The following is a 17,503-nucleotide window of genomic DNA, read 5'->3' on the forward strand; positions in this document are numbered from 1 at the left end:
TCATCTGCATAAAATTTGCTGTCATACTGTTATTATTTGTTTATCATGAAAATCAAATAAAATATTAAAAAAAAAAAAAAAAAAAGAGAGACATTGTAAAATACACTCCCTGAAGACAAGTACTATGATCCTTTCTCTCGTTGAGTGAAGTTAGACAGAGCCGAGCCTTATTCTGTATTCACACATCTACTACGTGGCATAGAAAACCCCAAACCACAACACAAATGCACAAGGGAGAGGACTGACCTAACCATGAATGTGCCTCAGAATACACAGAAATCTCTCATCTGTACCTTAGTCTGTAGGCATTTGTCAGTATGTAAAGCATTGCTTCATGTTCTAAGCAGCATATGCATTCAGTGAATATTGTTGTACCTACTAAAAATGGTACAGACTAATTGTTCTGGGACTGAGCAAAGACCATGGCTTGAAGCCATGGCATCAGAAGCAGTGTGGTTAGGTCAATAAAGTAGAACTTTTACACATTTACATTTAGAAAGAAACCCGTTAATCCTTAGGGCAGAGACAGACGGGGGAGATTTAGTCGCCCGGCAACAAATCGCCTCTTCTTTGGGCGACTCATCTCCCTGAACTGCCTCCCTGCTGGCAAGAATCTAAATCGCCGGTGGGACGGCCCTTGGATCGCTTCGTTTTATGAAGTCGTCCGAAGTTTAGTCGCCCAAAGAAGAGGAGATTTGTCGCCGGGCGACTAATTTCCCCAAATCTTCTCATCTGTCTCTGCCCTTAAAGGAATTAAGATTGAGATTGCATAAACATGGGAATTGCATTTAGCACTGCAGCACAGGGTAATTGCTATAGCAAAGACTGTTAATATGTCAGCACATATAAAATGATTTGAGACAGGGTAGAAAGGGTTCTAGCACATGCAAGTCAGAGATATTGATTTAATCAGAGATAATTGGCTGAAATTAGGATGGGCATGGCTGTTACAAGTGGGATAGTATAGGCTGCTCTTAACTCATGACTTTTTTTTTTCCGACCAGAAAGTACCCCTAAACCTACAAACAAGGAAGGTAGCGTTAGAGCTAAACTACAGGGGAGGTTTTGTAGGACAACAGATCTCATCCTACAAGTTGCATGTAGTTGCATGATGGAATGGGGCTCAGAATGCATGAGAAGATTTGGGGGTCAGATAGAAATGTGCCCCACCAAATCTGATCAAAATCTCGCAAACAAAAACTACAATAATAGATAGATCCCATTGCATTTTATTAAAACTATTAATTGGTAGTCTGCCCAGTCTACTAATTAATAACAGCCAACCAATTAAATAAATGTCTAAAAATTATCAGTATTCACAGACACTTCAGAGAGCTTCTAAATTGAAGTGAGAACTTGATAACACTAAGGCAGCTAATTTGGCGACCCCTGAAGCTTAGAACTAAATGCTTGTTAACTCTGTATTTGCAGCAAGCCAGAGACAGGCTTACCCCCAAGGACAATATGCCTTTAAAAAAAACAAAAGGTGTTAAAATACCAGAACTGAATCATTATCTACCCAGTGGCCGAGCATTAATAATACTCCTTTGTGTTTCCCATGCTTAATTGACAAGCAGTTGTATGCAGTTCTTCTTGGGCAGATTAGTTTCACATAATTGCACATGTAAAAATGACGTGCATTGCAACCCAAGAGCTGCATACAACAAGGATCAAGATTTGTAACCAAGGAGTCAAGCTTTAACTGGGTATTATTGAAGCCCCTTTGTTTAGTGCTTGGATTCTAGCGATGTGAAAGCTTTAAAACAAAGGTTTCATATTCTCCTGTTTAGGTGAATAAGCAATTTGGATCCGGAAATGGCCATGCAAGGTTGTTAATCTGCCCGCAAAGGGGTTAAATTGCTAGAGAATGCAAAGCAGGACAAATCCCCAGCTGCTAGACATTATAACAGACAGAAGAAATCAAAGCATCCCATTGGGAGGAATGCTCTCACTATATCACATGTACCTTGTGTCTACTGGAAAATCTTCTACATTCCTGTGTCCTATGAAAAACGATGAATTGCATTAACCACTTCAGCTCAGCAGACTGTTCTGGTTATTAAACGAGAACTGAATATGGTAAAGGAGAGAGCTTGGCTGAGCTCTGGCTGTTGTCAAACACCTGTGTCCATCTACAATAAATGTTTTTACGTTTGACTTGGTTTAATTTTTGGGGAAGCTGAATAAAAGACACCTGCCTGTACAAAACAAAGTGTTTGTTTAGCACATAAAAGCAAGGGTATATGTTTTCACTGAAAGCAGCACAATGCTTCCATTATGCTCTGACAATCTATAAAACTGTATAAACGTATGGAGAACAGATATTTCCTGATATCTTTTTACAACCCCAAAAAAACAAAAACAAAAAAAAGAAAGATGTTTGCTAAAAATCTATTCAGATAGTTAATTCTTTGCAGTCAGTTTTTTTGATCTTCCTTGTGCAAGCCGTTTATATTCTTCTAGTGTTATTTGGCTACTCTGGTATTAACACTAGCAACTTCCTGGGATGCATGTATGGATGTTATATAAGTCATTACCCCGTCTACTTTTCACCACTTTGCTGTATAGTATGCCATTTATGCAGCTATCTGGTTAGTAATATAAATAAGTACAAAGACATGAAACAATAAATCAGCACTGTGTGTAACCTACAAGAAGCCACCAAGAAGTCCCAAAGACATAGGGCTGAGAACATCATAATTAAATATAATTTGGTCGATGCACTTGTTGTACGTGGGAGAAATGGGGCCAACACATGTTGAACAAGTCTACTCTACACCTGCCATTCATTATACAGGTATGGGATCCCTTATCCGGAAACCCATTATGCATGATTACAGAAAGCCCATCTCCCATAGACTCCCTTTTACCCAAATAATCTGAATTTCCTTTTTCTCTGTAACAACAAAACAGTACCTTGTACTTGACCCCAACTAATATATAATGACTCCTTATTGGAAGCAAACCCAGCCTATTGGGCTTATTTAAGGTTTACATGATTTTCTAGTAGACAAGGGATAAAGATCCAAATTACAGAAAGATCCATTATCCAGAAAACCCGAGGCCCTGAGCATTCTGGATAACAGGTCGCATAACTCTACTCGGAGATGTATGGCAAAGAATTCTAGGAACTGTAATATACAAAATGCAGTGATATTTTAATTATGTGTATGGTAGCTCAGCTCTTCAGACCAATATCAATGTACTAAGGATATGGGCAGGTTTGAAAATCCATACACTGTCTAGCATGGTGCATTGGCTTATTTAGGGTCTGGCCACACGGGTAGATTTGGGGAGATAAGTTGCCAGGCGACAAATCTCCTCTTCTTCGCGGCGACTAATCTCTCCGATCTGTCTTCCCCCGGCTAAAATGTAAATCGCGTGGGGGAAGGCACACAGAACGCTTTGTTTTCCGAAGTTTCCTCGTGAGGCAATTATGGGCGACTTCAGAAAACGAAGCATTCCGTGTGCCTGCCCCCAGGTGATTAACATCGTAGCCAGTGGCGTAACTAGATGTTGCTGGGCCCCACAGCAAATTAATTTTAGGGCCCCCAACATATCCAGTGTTTGTCCTGTTTTACCAATATATGTTCAAATTGCTCATCAATGAGAGCCTCATGGGGCCCCCTGTACCTCCTGGGCCCCCCTGCAGCCGCAGGGTCTGCTTCCTCTGTAGTTACGCCCCTGATCGTAGCCAACGGAAGGCAGATCGGGGAGGTTAGTTGCTGTGAAGAAGCGGAGATTTGTCGCCTGGCGACTAATCTCCCCAAATCTGCCCGTGTGGCTAGACCCTTAAAGTAAAAAGTAGCCACAGCTCCCCCCTCCCACAGGGGACTCCTGGATAAAGCTAGTTAATGAGGTAATACCCTTGATTAAACTCACGAATGAAGCCAGAGGTACGGCCCGTAAATTTGATAAGATATGGAGTCCCTTGGTTGTTAAATGTATCTTATATACATAAAAAGAAGAGATAACCGGTTTTTATTTTTATTTCCTCTAATGAAAAATCAATCTGACAGAAAAGAAGATAGTAAAGCTATTTGTGGCATATGCAGAGTTCTTTGGAACAAAACCAGTGTGTCATATGTTAGGGAAAGGAGTGAAAAGTAAGGGGGAAAAGTCACATGTGCACAATGTACTCACATTTATACCAGCCTGCCTGACCTCTACTCACTATTTTCCACAATACATTACCAGGCATTGCACTGTAAAGTAGAACTTAGGTGCAACAACAGAACAGCATAGGAGCAAGGTGCAAAGTGCAACAAAACTGGCTATACTGTTATTGCGATTTTCAAATACTTTTGCTTTCATTTTACAGGGCTTTCTGACCTTTCATGTGCGACTTAAAGGGGTGGTACACCTTAAACTTTTAGTATGTTTTAGAATGGCTAATTCTAAACAACATTTCAGTTGCTCTTCGTTATTTATTTTTTATGTTTTTTGAATTATTTGCCCCCATCTTCTAACTCTTTCCAGCTTCACTGAACCCATCTAAAAACAAATGTTCTATAAGGCTACACATTTACGGTTATTGCTACTTTTTAATACTCTATCATTCTATTTAGGTTGCATGGTTAGCATGGTTGCTATGTAATTTGGACCCCAGCAACCGGATTGCTAAACTTGCAAACAGGAGAGCTGCTGAATAAAAAGCTAAATAACTCAAAAAACACAAATAATAAGTGAAGACCAATTGCAAATCATCTCAGAATATTACTCTCTGCAGCAAACTTAAAGGTGAACAACCCCTTAAACACAATAGCCTGGACAAACACATAAAAAATCATAGCAAGAGAGATCTGCAATCAAAATGTGGACATTAGCTTTAAATAAACCATTTTTGCATATACCTGTATATCAAACAGAAATATCATTTGAAAATAAATCATTATAGAGATACCAGTTGTTTTTTTCCATAAATGTGGCAACCCTATGTGACAGTTCAGCACTGTACTTCTGCTCTCATTCTGGGATGACAGAAAATCACAGTTTCCAGCTCTAACCTGGCAAAGTAATTGGTAAACAAGTCCTCATTGTCACAACCCTGTACCTTGCAGATTTTTGAACACCATTTTGTGCAACCCCATTAAGAGGCATTCTAAACAACATTCGGCGTGCTTTGTTGTCTGTTTGGGTTTTGGAGCATGCAGAAATCACTGCTATCCCACCAGATTACATCCCAAGACATCCATTTCTAAATTTACACTGTCGTGTATTGATTTAATCACATAGCTTCATTTAGCAATGATAAATGGATAAATCTAAAAATCAATTATGTATATAAAGAATACACGTTTGCTTCCTCCATCCTCTCTGCATCTAGCTTTGATCAATAAACAGCTATTTAAAAGTTCAAAGAAATCCTGCAGTATTCCCCATAGAGCATTCAGCTCCTGTGCTTCTCCATTTAATGAGAGCTTGATTGCTGTATTATTGGAAGCCCCATATATTATGCACATTTATCAGCAGCTACAAATTTTGGTTCATGTTTGCTTAATGTGGTTTGACACTGAGCTTGTCTGGGAATCTCAAACTTATTTTCTTTTTTTTGCAAGGAGCGAGTATGTTCTTGAAAACAAATTACTTTTTATTAACTGTCAAATCTTAATTTAGGGGAAATAACAGTTTACCCAAACAAAATCCAACTTCTTCAGCGAACAAATCTCCCTTTTTTACAGCAAAGTGCATACCATTTAAAAAAAAAAAAAGTTTTTTGTTTTGACAAATTTCTTAGGTTAACTCGGCTCCAAAGAAATGATGAATCAAATTAGTGTACCTGTCAACAACTTGACTTTAAATTATTTCAGTCACTTATCTTTATTATTTGTGTTATTAACAGATATTTATAAAGTGCCAATATATTCTGCAGTGCTGTACAATAAATGGGTGTATACACAGATGACATACAAAAACACAACCAATAATTTAAACTGGCCATACATATGGAGATCCACTTGTTTGGCGAGGTCACCAAAAGATCAGATCTCTCTCTCCGATATTTCCACCTGAGCAATATCAGGCTGATCCAATTGATCCAATGATCGGATCACAATGAGTGGTCGGATCAAGGACTGCATCATCCAATTGATGCGGTCCTCAATCCAATGGGATTTTCAAGGCCAGCCGATTGAACTTTCAGCCGAACTTTCAGCCAGATATTCATTGGGGAAGCCCGTCAGAGGGTCCCATATACTGAGCAATAAGCTGCAGACTTAATCTGTTGGAAGTTTAAGTGAGAGCAAGCAGTATGCAATGACTCTATAAAACACAGTGCCACACATTCTCAAGCACTAATTCTCTTCCAACCTGACCCACTAGTACCACCCTTGCCTAGGCGGCTAAGAACTGCTGCCAAATGAAAGGCAAAATATTATTTACATTGATTGGTGCACTTCAGTCTCATATGTTCTGATTTTCCTGTAATGAAGCAGGCTTTGCCCTCTATAATCTTGCACAGCTTAAGGCATACAGTTTTAGCAAGTACATCAGGAAATTGGGTTATTTTTGAAAGGGTCTGAGGGGATGAAACATTTATTGCTTTTACTGGCAATGGGCACAGCTACGGCTTATTGCACATCAAAGTGTCTCCATCAAAGCTTCACTTAGCCCATTGTCTTTGGCTTAACCCACACAATGCCAGAGAGGCTTACAGTGTATTTCAGAGTCAATACACTACAGCCGCTGTGCCCTAGCCTAAACCGAATCATATACACTTGTCAGCAGTCAACTGTCTCTTGTCTGGCACGGAACTTCCGGCATGTTTCAGAAGCAAAAAAAAACGGGTATCTGCTCAGTGTTTAACCGGAAAACATTAATATGTCTATAATTAAGTTATACAAGACCTCTCAGCCAAAGAACATGAATAGAACAAACCAATAATTCATGCTGCAAACTATTAACCATAAGCAGAGCAACAGACTTTCATTATCTCCCCCAGCAACTGCACCCAGTGGGCCCCTGATGTACATGAGAAAGTGAGAGACTGCAGCCAGTCGGAAATCCTGTGCCCGACCGAATCCCATGCCAGTGGCCTCTGTTTCCTCTTAGGAGCCGCACTAATGGAGGGTTGGTGGAAGCCATGACTTATAAAACACAATCAGCTGGACTACACTTGCAAGCATGTGTTTTGAGAAAGCCTCCGGCGCAACATTTATTGCATTAGTCCTTACTAAAAGGGTAACACAAACAATACATTAAAAAAAAAGTTTTAAAATGTTTTTTTTATGACTTCATCATGAATACAGGCCTCCAGGGTTAAAGGGAAAATGCTGGAAATACTGCCCACCCAGCTTGAAAATGAAAGCTTAATACTGAAGGAAGATAATAAAGGGAGCATATGAAAGCATGTTTGCCGTGCTTTTAATGACTGTTTATAAATAACTGGTTTAGTGGTATTACTGACCCTTTAACTGTCTGTACATCATCTTGTTAAGTTACATAAATTATACACTGTGTCTGATGGAACTGGGGAGGAGTTATTTTAATAGAACCCCCTCTTTACTTTGTTTGACTGTTGTAAAAACACAAATCCCAAGAATTGTTTCTTGGCATAACTTGTTTGTACTGCTCAGCAGCTAGGTATCAATACAGGTTTAACTGGCAGGCAGCAAGATATAGGAACAATCACCTGACAGCAAAAATATTATTTCTTTGCTTTTGAAGACATAGCATATAGCAGTTTATAATGCAAGAAGGAACAAAATAAACTGAAAAGTCATAACAGATATGCTTGAGAAACCAGCTAACATACTTTGTCTTGCGAGAACTAGGCTTTCAAGATTGAAGAAATATGTAGGGATCAAGGCGAAAAACATTTTTGGACTGCAAAGTTCAATGCTTTAATTAACAGCACTCTCAGTAAGGACAACGACTTCCCCAGAACACAGGTAGGGGTAGCAGGCTGTGTCAGAAAGCTCCAGCTTAGCTCAGATTTGTGATATCATGATCATATCTCGGAATCAGCATATAAGTGACTATGACATACAAAGGCTTATGGCACACAAGCAGATTAGTTAATCGCAGGATCGTTTTAAGGCCTTGGTGGGCCCTGGGTAAAGATCCAATTGATGGGTCCCATTATCCTGCTGTGTGTAGCACATTAAAAAAGAGAGGCCACGCCCACTTTGTAACACACACCTACATGCCACACACCAGCGGCGTATCTACAGAGGAAGTAGACCCTGCCTGCTGGAGGGGGCCCAGGAGGTATAGGGGCCCCATGAAGCCCCAATTCATATACAATTTCAATAAATATTGGTAAAACAGATCAACCTCTGCAAATTTGGGAGGCCCTAAAATAAAGACCAAGACATAAGCCAGATGTGCCTTGTAAAAAAAAGTAAAAGTAAAGGTTGGGGTTGTTTTCTCTGGAAAAAAGGTGCTTGTGAGGGGACATGATTACACTTTACAAGTACATTAGAGGACATTATAGACAAATAGCAGGGGACCTTTTTACCCATAAAGAGGATCACCGTACCAGAGGCCACCCCTTTAGACTGGAGGAAAAGAACTTTCGTTCACAGTGAGGTTGTGGAATGTAGTGATGTGCGGGCCGGACTTTTCCTCTAAAAATTCAAGTTTTCTAGTTAAATAAAAACAAATTTTTCAAGATTTGAACACTCAGATTTTAATAAATAACCCCCGAAGTGTAGTTATCTTTGACTTTAGGTAAAGCTTTTACTGTGCTCCACTTTGTATTAGTCAGCAGTAATAATTCCACAGTGGCCCTTGGTGCAGTGTGTGTCTCTCCTGTAGCAAATGCCACAGAATGCAGAGTTTGTCTGAGGGAAATATTCTGTACAGTCAATGGCAGTGTTGCTGTTGCACTAATGACATATTGGTTACGTGTATCTCAGTACTGCTGTACAATTACTACTGAGATGTGAGGCAGGAGTGTGATTCTTAGCAACTTGCTTGGAGGCTGCAGGTCTCACTCCCAAACTCTCAGTACTGGGCTAGTGGCTTTGAATGAATCTGGCTGAAATCAGTCTGCTTCCCAAACTGGACAGAGGAATCTCTCTCCCTTACAGTGTCCACACACCTAGCCTTTAGCAGCAATCTCCAGCAGTCTTTCTCCTCAGATGCACTTTCCTTCCCAGACCCCTTGCCCTCTCCTCCTCTTTCTATAAGACTTCCTCTCAATCACTTCCTCTGCAGAGCACAGACTTCTGGGATCTGTAGTCCCCTGACTCATTATTATGTACATTGCTGCAGCTCTCACGATAACAGTGAATATTAATCCGTAAAACAAGCTGTGACACAATGGAATAATGAAATATTTTTGTATCCATCGACAAGATTTACAGAAGCAAGAAATTAAAGATTTATGTATAGTTCCTGGATATTATACTTGTGGCACAGGTTTTGGATCTGTTATTCGGAACCCCGTTATCCCGAAAGCTCAGAATTTAAGGCCATCTCCCATAGACTCCATTATAATCGAATAATTCAAATTTTAAAAAATGATTACCATGTTCTCTGTAATAATGAAACAGAACATTGTACTTGATCTCAACTAAGATATAATTAATCCTTTTTGGATGCAAAATAATTCTATCAGGTTAATGTTTGAATGATTTTTAGCACACTTAAGGTATGGAAATCCAAATGACAAAAAGACCCTTTATCCAGAAAAAAACCCAGGTCCCAAGCATTCTGGATAACAGGTACCATACCGAGATTGGCTGAGGATCGCAAATCGGCAGACATGAGAATGAATGCTTTATGGGAGGCCAGCTTATGAAGTTAGTGAGCACTGCTGCACCCTGTTGGGAAATTACATTGTGATGGGAGATCAGACAGCATGTCAGCTGACATTATGAGAATTGGCCCCATAGTCACATTTAGTAGAGCATTTTTTTTGGTTTAATACCACCCACTCAGGTTGCCTTACCAATAATGAGGAGTAAAAACACTCTACTTTAAATGTTTACTTTAACAAGAACAGTAACATTAAGGTCATGGTACAAATTAAACTATGTATGAGCAAAACACTGTATAAAGCTGCTGATAATTTTATATGCACACATTTCAACCGGCACCTTCCTTTATTAAAATGTCAACAGGCTTGCCAGCTGCACTTAAGACAGTTTTAACTGTATTTTTAAAACAGCTTCAGAGTTTCCCTTCTAAATATAGACAAAGCGTTCATGGAATATCTTATATTGAGCTTTGCACTGAATGTGATATCTGAGAGTGCAGTAGGAGGAAATTGTTCCTTGACCTGAAGATTTGGATTAGAAGCAAAAACAAATGCAAAGAAAAGGTTCTTTACATAAGCGCACAGAAATGGTGGAAAGATGAGAGCTTCGGCTAAAGACCAAGTGGTACACAGAAGGATCACTTCTGTCAGAACTAATTCACAGTTAACATACACTGACTAGTGAAGTTCTTTCCTAAATAAAGATCTCACACGGATGTAATTTTGTCCTAAAAGTGGCTGGTTTAAAGCCAACATTAACAAGCAGCAAAAGTAAAAAAAAAAGTGCATATGGAATGCCTTCTGGTTGCTTGTATGAATACTCTGTGCATGTAAAATGGTTGTTCCTAAATATATACAGGACAGGTATATACTTATTGCTTAACGTCTCCCTTTTACTGTATGTAAATAGTGCTTGATTAGATAAGTATACTTTCCCTTTCAATGAACAGATATGTACTGGATACACTAGTCAAATGCTTAGTCCTATTTCATATCAAGGTATACATTACTATTTTTAAATAATATATCACACTTATGAGGGGTACATTTTACTAGTGACTTTTTTAAAATTTGCATTTGTGATTTATTATCCTCTGTGGTCACATAAATGGTTAACAGCAAAATTGCAACTTGAAATTTCATAAATTTGCCCTTTAGTCCCCTATAGTGTCCTATAAAGAGGTCAAGCCAAGCTGTCTAGTAGAGGTTTGGTGACTTTGTAAGAATCCATTGTCATCCTCTGGCTTAGAATAAAAAAAATATGCAAACAAGATATCCATTGCCTCTTGTGTAAAATATATTATTACTGTATTTCTGAAATCACAATTCATATCTCCTTCTAAAATTCTAATAAGAGCTTGTTCTCACCTTTCATTCTTCCCATTCCATATTCCTTTTTTCATCTTCTGTTACAGGAGAACAAGATACAATAACACCATTACCTCATTATATAGAGATGGATGCAATAAAAATATAAGCCGTCTCCAGATCTTTCTCGCTGTTTTTTATTTTTCAATCTCCTGAGAGTTTGCAAAGAGCTTAGTGGAACAGTAAGGAAATAAATCCCCTCTAAATGGCAGCACCTGAAAGAATATTCACACACACACACACATATATATATATATATATATATATATATATATTCTGTATCTATTCCATATATATATATATATATATATATATATATATATATATATATATACATACATACATACATACATACATACATACATACATATATATATATATATATATATATATATATATATATATATATATATATATAGAATAGATACAGAATGTATCTATACAGAATATAGTATAGAACAGAATGTCAGAACATAAAGGACCTTTAGTTCTATTAATGCAGCTATACAGAGAGAAGGCAGGCAGGAGATTGCCTGCATAAAACCAATGCCTAAGAGCAAACTGGCTGCTCAAGAATGACCTAACTGGTGCCATTCAGATGCTATAATCTGATACAGCTTTACATGAGCTGATGTATAATAGGACCCAGTTTATGACTTTTGTTTACTGTCAACAAATTAAGTTAAAGTATTAGCTGCATCTTCCTCATCTATGCCTTCAAAAAAGTCACTGTAAACTCTCTATTGATAAATAATGAAATAAAGCAATTAAGCAGTTTTGTTTATGGAAAGTGATCTCTAATAACGCAGCTTGACTTCCAATGCCATACCACTGTATAAATGAGGACAAGTTTATTACAGGGCAGTGGCTGATGACATAATGACAGTTTTATGATGATAGCTTGTATATGAAATGCTATAAATATTTGCTAGCACTAATATAACAGTGTTCCTTATTTGTATACTGTGGAAAATATTGGATTTCCTTACTAACAATGAAAAAAGAAAGACAAGTACCTTTCAACTGCTTCTGGCTAAGAATGCCTAATCCTGCTGTAGTGCAGCAGTGCAGTAGTGTAAAGGTGGCCATAGATGCACAGATAATATCGTAAGAAACAAATTTTCGTATGATATTTGGTGCATGTTTGGTGGGAAACAAGCCGACCAATATCAGGAGAAGACTTGGATAACGGTCGGCTCGTCGATCAGGCTGGACAGAAAATTTTGATTGGGTGCCTTTGAAGACAGCCAAACATTGCCCATTGTTAGTGCTGAAGTGTCAGATACAAGTAGAATTCTATTGTTTCTATCTGTATATCTGACGATTCAACTCTACACGCGTGAATTAAAAAGGAACGATCTTTCTTGGAAAGATCTTTTCCAAGAAAGATCGTAATTATTACGTCTATGGCCACCTTAAAGCTGGCCATAGATGCAAAGATCCGATCGGACAAAGCAACTAACGATCGGACTTCCCCATCTCCCGACCTGCCACTAACCATTCAGATCAAATAAAGTACAAAACAACAGATCAGCCGATGTTCTGTCCCTGACAGCAATCATACGAAAGTTATGTCTGACAAAAGCTAGTGACAGTCTCCCAATCGTACGATCGGCAATACATGCAGAGATATTATCTGCAGCCGACAGAAATCTTTTAACCTGTCCGATCGACCAAACGATCGGTCTCTGCCGGGCGAAAAATGTCAGATTTTTGCTTCTATGGCCAGCTTAAGAGTCCATGGATTGGCAGAGTCAAAAGACCAACAACAAACAAATAAACAAGGTGTAAAGTCTGCCTGGATCTAGTAATCCATTGCAACCAATTAGTTTTCTAACATTTAATGCTACCTGCTGATTGGTTGCTATGAGGAGGAAACTTTGCAAAAATTGGGACCATTGGGGAGGTATGATATATAGGGTCATACGACTTAAGCATAGGTGAAAAATATACAGTTCCTCCTTTGCCACATGCAGACTGTCAAGCACCAACTTGAGGAGCCAAGTGACAAATATTTGCCACAAATAAATGAGACTGAAACAGTCTAAATACTGTTAGCAGACTCAAGATATGATTTTATGCACATTGCATCTGTAAAGACTTTGCAAAGCTTTCAAAAATGCTTTTTGAAAGTTGCCTGACTATTATAAGCGAATAAAGAGACACGTTGGAGGCTACCTGTATGTAATGTATCAGTAACAAAGTTCATTCCAGATCTGGTTTGATTTCAGCAGACTGGAAAATGCCACATGCGAAGTACTTACACTTCCCACTCCACGCATCCAAAACTGACCTCATGCAACTGTTGGTATTATTACATGCAATATTGCCTTGCCACCCTTACACCCCCCCCCCCCATAGCCCTGTTCTAAATAACTAGTGGGACAATGTCCAATTCATCTTAAAAGACTTTTACAGAAAATTTAATAACATCCATCTGAGGCCCTCAGAAGCTGTGTTCTGCCTCCCACTGTCTACAAACACTAGATCTAAGATTTGCCATCTATTTGGCGCACACAAACACTGGACATGGACACTGTATTTTAGTTCACTTTTCTGTTGCAATATAAAATCATACAACCAGCTATTCTTAGCTGGTGGTTTAGTTTAAAACAAAGACTGGTGACTGAAATGGCTTGTTATGTTCACCCATTAATCATTCCCACGTCATAATTTTCTCAGGTTGAACACAAACCAAACCATTTGGAACAAATATAGAATTCACAGTGTAGTACCAGCATGAAATCCTGAACATTCTGCCCACAGTTTATTGAATCAAATTTCAAAACACACTGCAGTGACTGTATATTTCCTCTTTAATCTAGCAGCTTAACTAGGCATTTTTCACTTTGTTTTGTCTTATTTGTAAATAATAAACAACAGAAAGTGTTTGAGGGCATAGATTTCTGTCAAGAAGATTGACATTGGAAGTGTTTCGCTGGCTATTTATACACAGACACAGCCTAAAGGATTCTGCTAAACTCTGTGAGTGCAATTAAGGTTGCTGAACAAAAAAGAGCGTATTCAGAGTTCTGGAAAAAAAAAAGCAGAAAATATAGTATGTTACCCAAAAGCAACATCGGAAATATAACTTTTGTTTATTCAGTTTGCAAAGAAAAGCTCTCATGGGTCTATTGTAAAACAAATCAGCAAGTCGAATCATAAAAAACTAGTAAATTGTTTTTAAAAAATGCATGAAATGATACAGCAATGTTTCTGTAAAAGCATAAATCCAATCTGCACACTCCGGCGTGGATGTTTCTATATCAAAACAGAATTAATAAAAAATAGTGCCTTTATCACTGAAGACTTTCTACTTTATTTCCAGGCTGAAATACTGCAAGCAGCACTCTTCCACCATACAAGGCTTACTGTCTCTTTAAATAATTCAATGATTTAGTTACAAAAATAGGATGGTAATATCTGATATGCCCCCAAATCAAAAGGGTCAAACCTAAAAGATTTAAAAGTAAGCAGATGTCATTAATGAGTGACCTTATGTGAACAATAGGATTATTTTTTTAATATTATTCCCTGTTATTTGCCATTATTTGTCTAGCATATTTATGTAGCTTGTTTTTATTTGCTAATATACTTCCCTTTCAATGGCAATCTAGTCCAAAGATAGGGAACAGGTGCCACCCCAGCTGTTAAGGAAATGCTTTTTTCCAGCCTGTGGGGAGAGAATACTTTTTTTCTGCTAATCCTTTTCTGTAGAAGATGTCCAAACATGTTCTTTCAGGAATTTCTTGCAAATGCAGTCAATGCAGTGCGGTCACAAAGGCATGAACCACAGTGACATCAGGAGAAGCTGGATGGATACGTTCTAGTATTAACTGCACACATTGGGCCAATATTTGTGTTAACTGGCCCCCTATGCTGAAATCATTCTGGACTTAGGGACATTTGTAGGGGAGCTACAGAGCAACTCAGATCTTGCAATACAGTTTAAAATGAACCCATAAATTGCGTTAATGGCTTATGATTTAACTGACTACAGACTTCCAAGACTTATTTTACGGAAAAGCAATATAATATAAATTTTTTGATTTTCTTTCCCTTCTTTGGTTATTTTGTTGCACTCTGTTTGCTTAGCTGCCATATTATTGTGAGTTCATTTGAACACATTTAATGAGGATTTACCAATTGATATATGTTTAGTGACTTTTGGTCTTAATCTAATTTGCATTTTTATTAGAGTGGTTTTATATGCTAGAGAACTGTAGGGGGGCGCTTTAGCTTCTGAGGAAGTGACATTTGGTCACGAAACGCGTTAAGCTGTTCCCCTGCCTGCTCGCATGGTGTGTTTTAACAAGGAACAATAAAGATTCTTCATTTTAACTAGTTTAGTTTCTCTGATTCCTGTTTGAGGATGCCCTCCACACAACCAAGTTTGCTTTGTATATAATGTTGACTCAGAACTGCATTATAGCTATAGATACACTAAAAAAAATGAATTCTTTAGTTCAGCATTGTCTATTTAATGACAGTTCTTCATTATATAGTAGAGGAGCTTGGCAGAACAATGTCAGATCAAGGAACAAAAATCTTGTCAGCAGCCAGCGATTGCTGATGTCATACAGGTCCATGTAATTGGAACCAGGTCTAACAGATCATGCATCTTTAAAAAAAGAATCTATAAACTCTTCTGAGCTTGCCTAACTTATCCTTCATGTTACTTCCCGAATGGCTTATAACATTAAAATGATTAAAGCAACTGAGAGCTGTAGGCAGTGGTTAGCTATAATATATAGGCTCATAAACAGAGGTTTCAGAGGTCTCAGAACTCATTCAACGATATTTAGTGGAAAACAAAAGACCTATTGCTCCCCTGATAACTCTAGCAAATTGTTTTTACTCATGCATGTTGATGTCATAAGTGCCCCTTTTTATTTGGTTAAGAAGTAACCTCCGATTGCAGTTCAGAGCCAATATTTCCAGGGAAAAGTACAATTGCACATGTTGTATCCTGAGAACAGTGACTTGGTTCTCTTTCAATTCCAGATACAGTTTATCCATTTTCTGTTTAACTCCCCTAACTTTATTAAATGTCTCTGGAGTTTCACTAACTTCATTGCAGTCCAATAGTGGCAGGAGACATTAGTAAGCCACATCACTTAATATACAGTGAAATGCATCTCATTGACACATCTGTGCATTGGGAACATATGAACCGAGCTGACCCTCTATCTATAAAGTATCAAACCTCTGTGTATGTTATTCCAACACTGACACAACTTGCTCTGTCCAAATGGTCTTTAACCATTGTGAACAGGGAAATGCTACAATTAAATGCCAGTATTTATACCAATGGACCATTCTGATTATGTTCCTGTGTCAGTATAAATAGTCTAACCTCTAAAAGGAGCACGGCACATGCAAATATTTAACCAAAGCTATCTACACATTCGGGGCTGGATTTCAAATTTATGTGTCCCTAGGCCGACCTGTGGTCCCATTCTGACCCCTCCCCACGTGCATAAACAGGCCCATGTGTAAGAACTGCTAGGGAGCTGTGCCCACACCCTCTTCTCAACCCGAACATTGCTCTACCGCACTGGGAACAGGAGGTTTGAAAGCAAGCGTAGTACTGTAGCTGGTAGAGCCCCATATCAATGCAGCAAGCAGGTGGCAAGTTGACCCTAAAACTTTGATGCCCTAGACCAGGGCCTTTGTGGCCTTCCCACAAATTCGGGCCTGTACACATGTTATGGGCCCAGTTATTTGAACAATTTTGCCAGGATGCCATTCTGCAGTATGGAAAGGAATTTAATCTAACGTTAAATCAGATGTTTTGCCAGTTTAGTGACCGCATTTGCCTTTTGGAGGAGCTGGGAAAATGGTGGCAAATAGTAAGAACTTGATCCACATACCTGTAAACCTATGTCTGGTGCTGTTGATAAAACTGCCAGGCATTGCTAATGAAATTCATATAACATGTCTAGCAAAAACGCATGCAGGTAAACTACAGTACACAGGGGGCTAGGTAGTTTCCTACAATCCTCTAAAAGAAACCAATCCGATGATTTAGATGTTCATCACAATATTATATATTTTCTGTAGAGTTGTTATCTTTTAGAGGCATTAGAGGCGACCTGCCACCCTAAACAATAATTCCAAACCCTGTTTTATGATGTTAGTGAAGCAAAATAAACTTCACTTACACTATATAATGTATTTAAATCTTGTTTCTTTTAGTCTTGGAATTCACAATCACTTGAAATAGGCATCAGCCATTTTGTGGACACTGTTATCAAGACAAGCTTTAGATCATGCCAAAATTTTGTTTATGCAGCAAAATGGGGCACCTGATACTCATGCCCATGCACTGGCTACAAAATTAAATGTTAGATATGAAGGGGGAATGTGGGGAATGTAAGGAATACAGTTACATCTAGAAATTGCAGAATGGAAAGTGAAAGTAATTGCCTG

General features: G+C 38.4%; 1 protein-coding gene across 1 annotated transcript in view; it reads right to left on the minus strand.

Moving 5' to 3' along the window:
- shb.L (Src homology 2 domain containing adaptor protein B L homeolog) overlaps positions 1-17,503 on the minus strand; it is a 119,537-nt gene that overhangs the window by 8,193 nt on the left and 93,841 nt on the right. The gene's annotated exons all lie outside the window — the stretch shown is intronic.

This window comes from Xenopus laevis, chromosome 1L (genome assembly GCF_017654675.1).
Source record: "Xenopus laevis strain J_2021 chromosome 1L, Xenopus_laevis_v10.1, whole genome shotgun sequence".
Lineage (NCBI taxonomy): Eukaryota > Metazoa > Chordata > Amphibia > Anura > Pipidae > Xenopus > Xenopus laevis.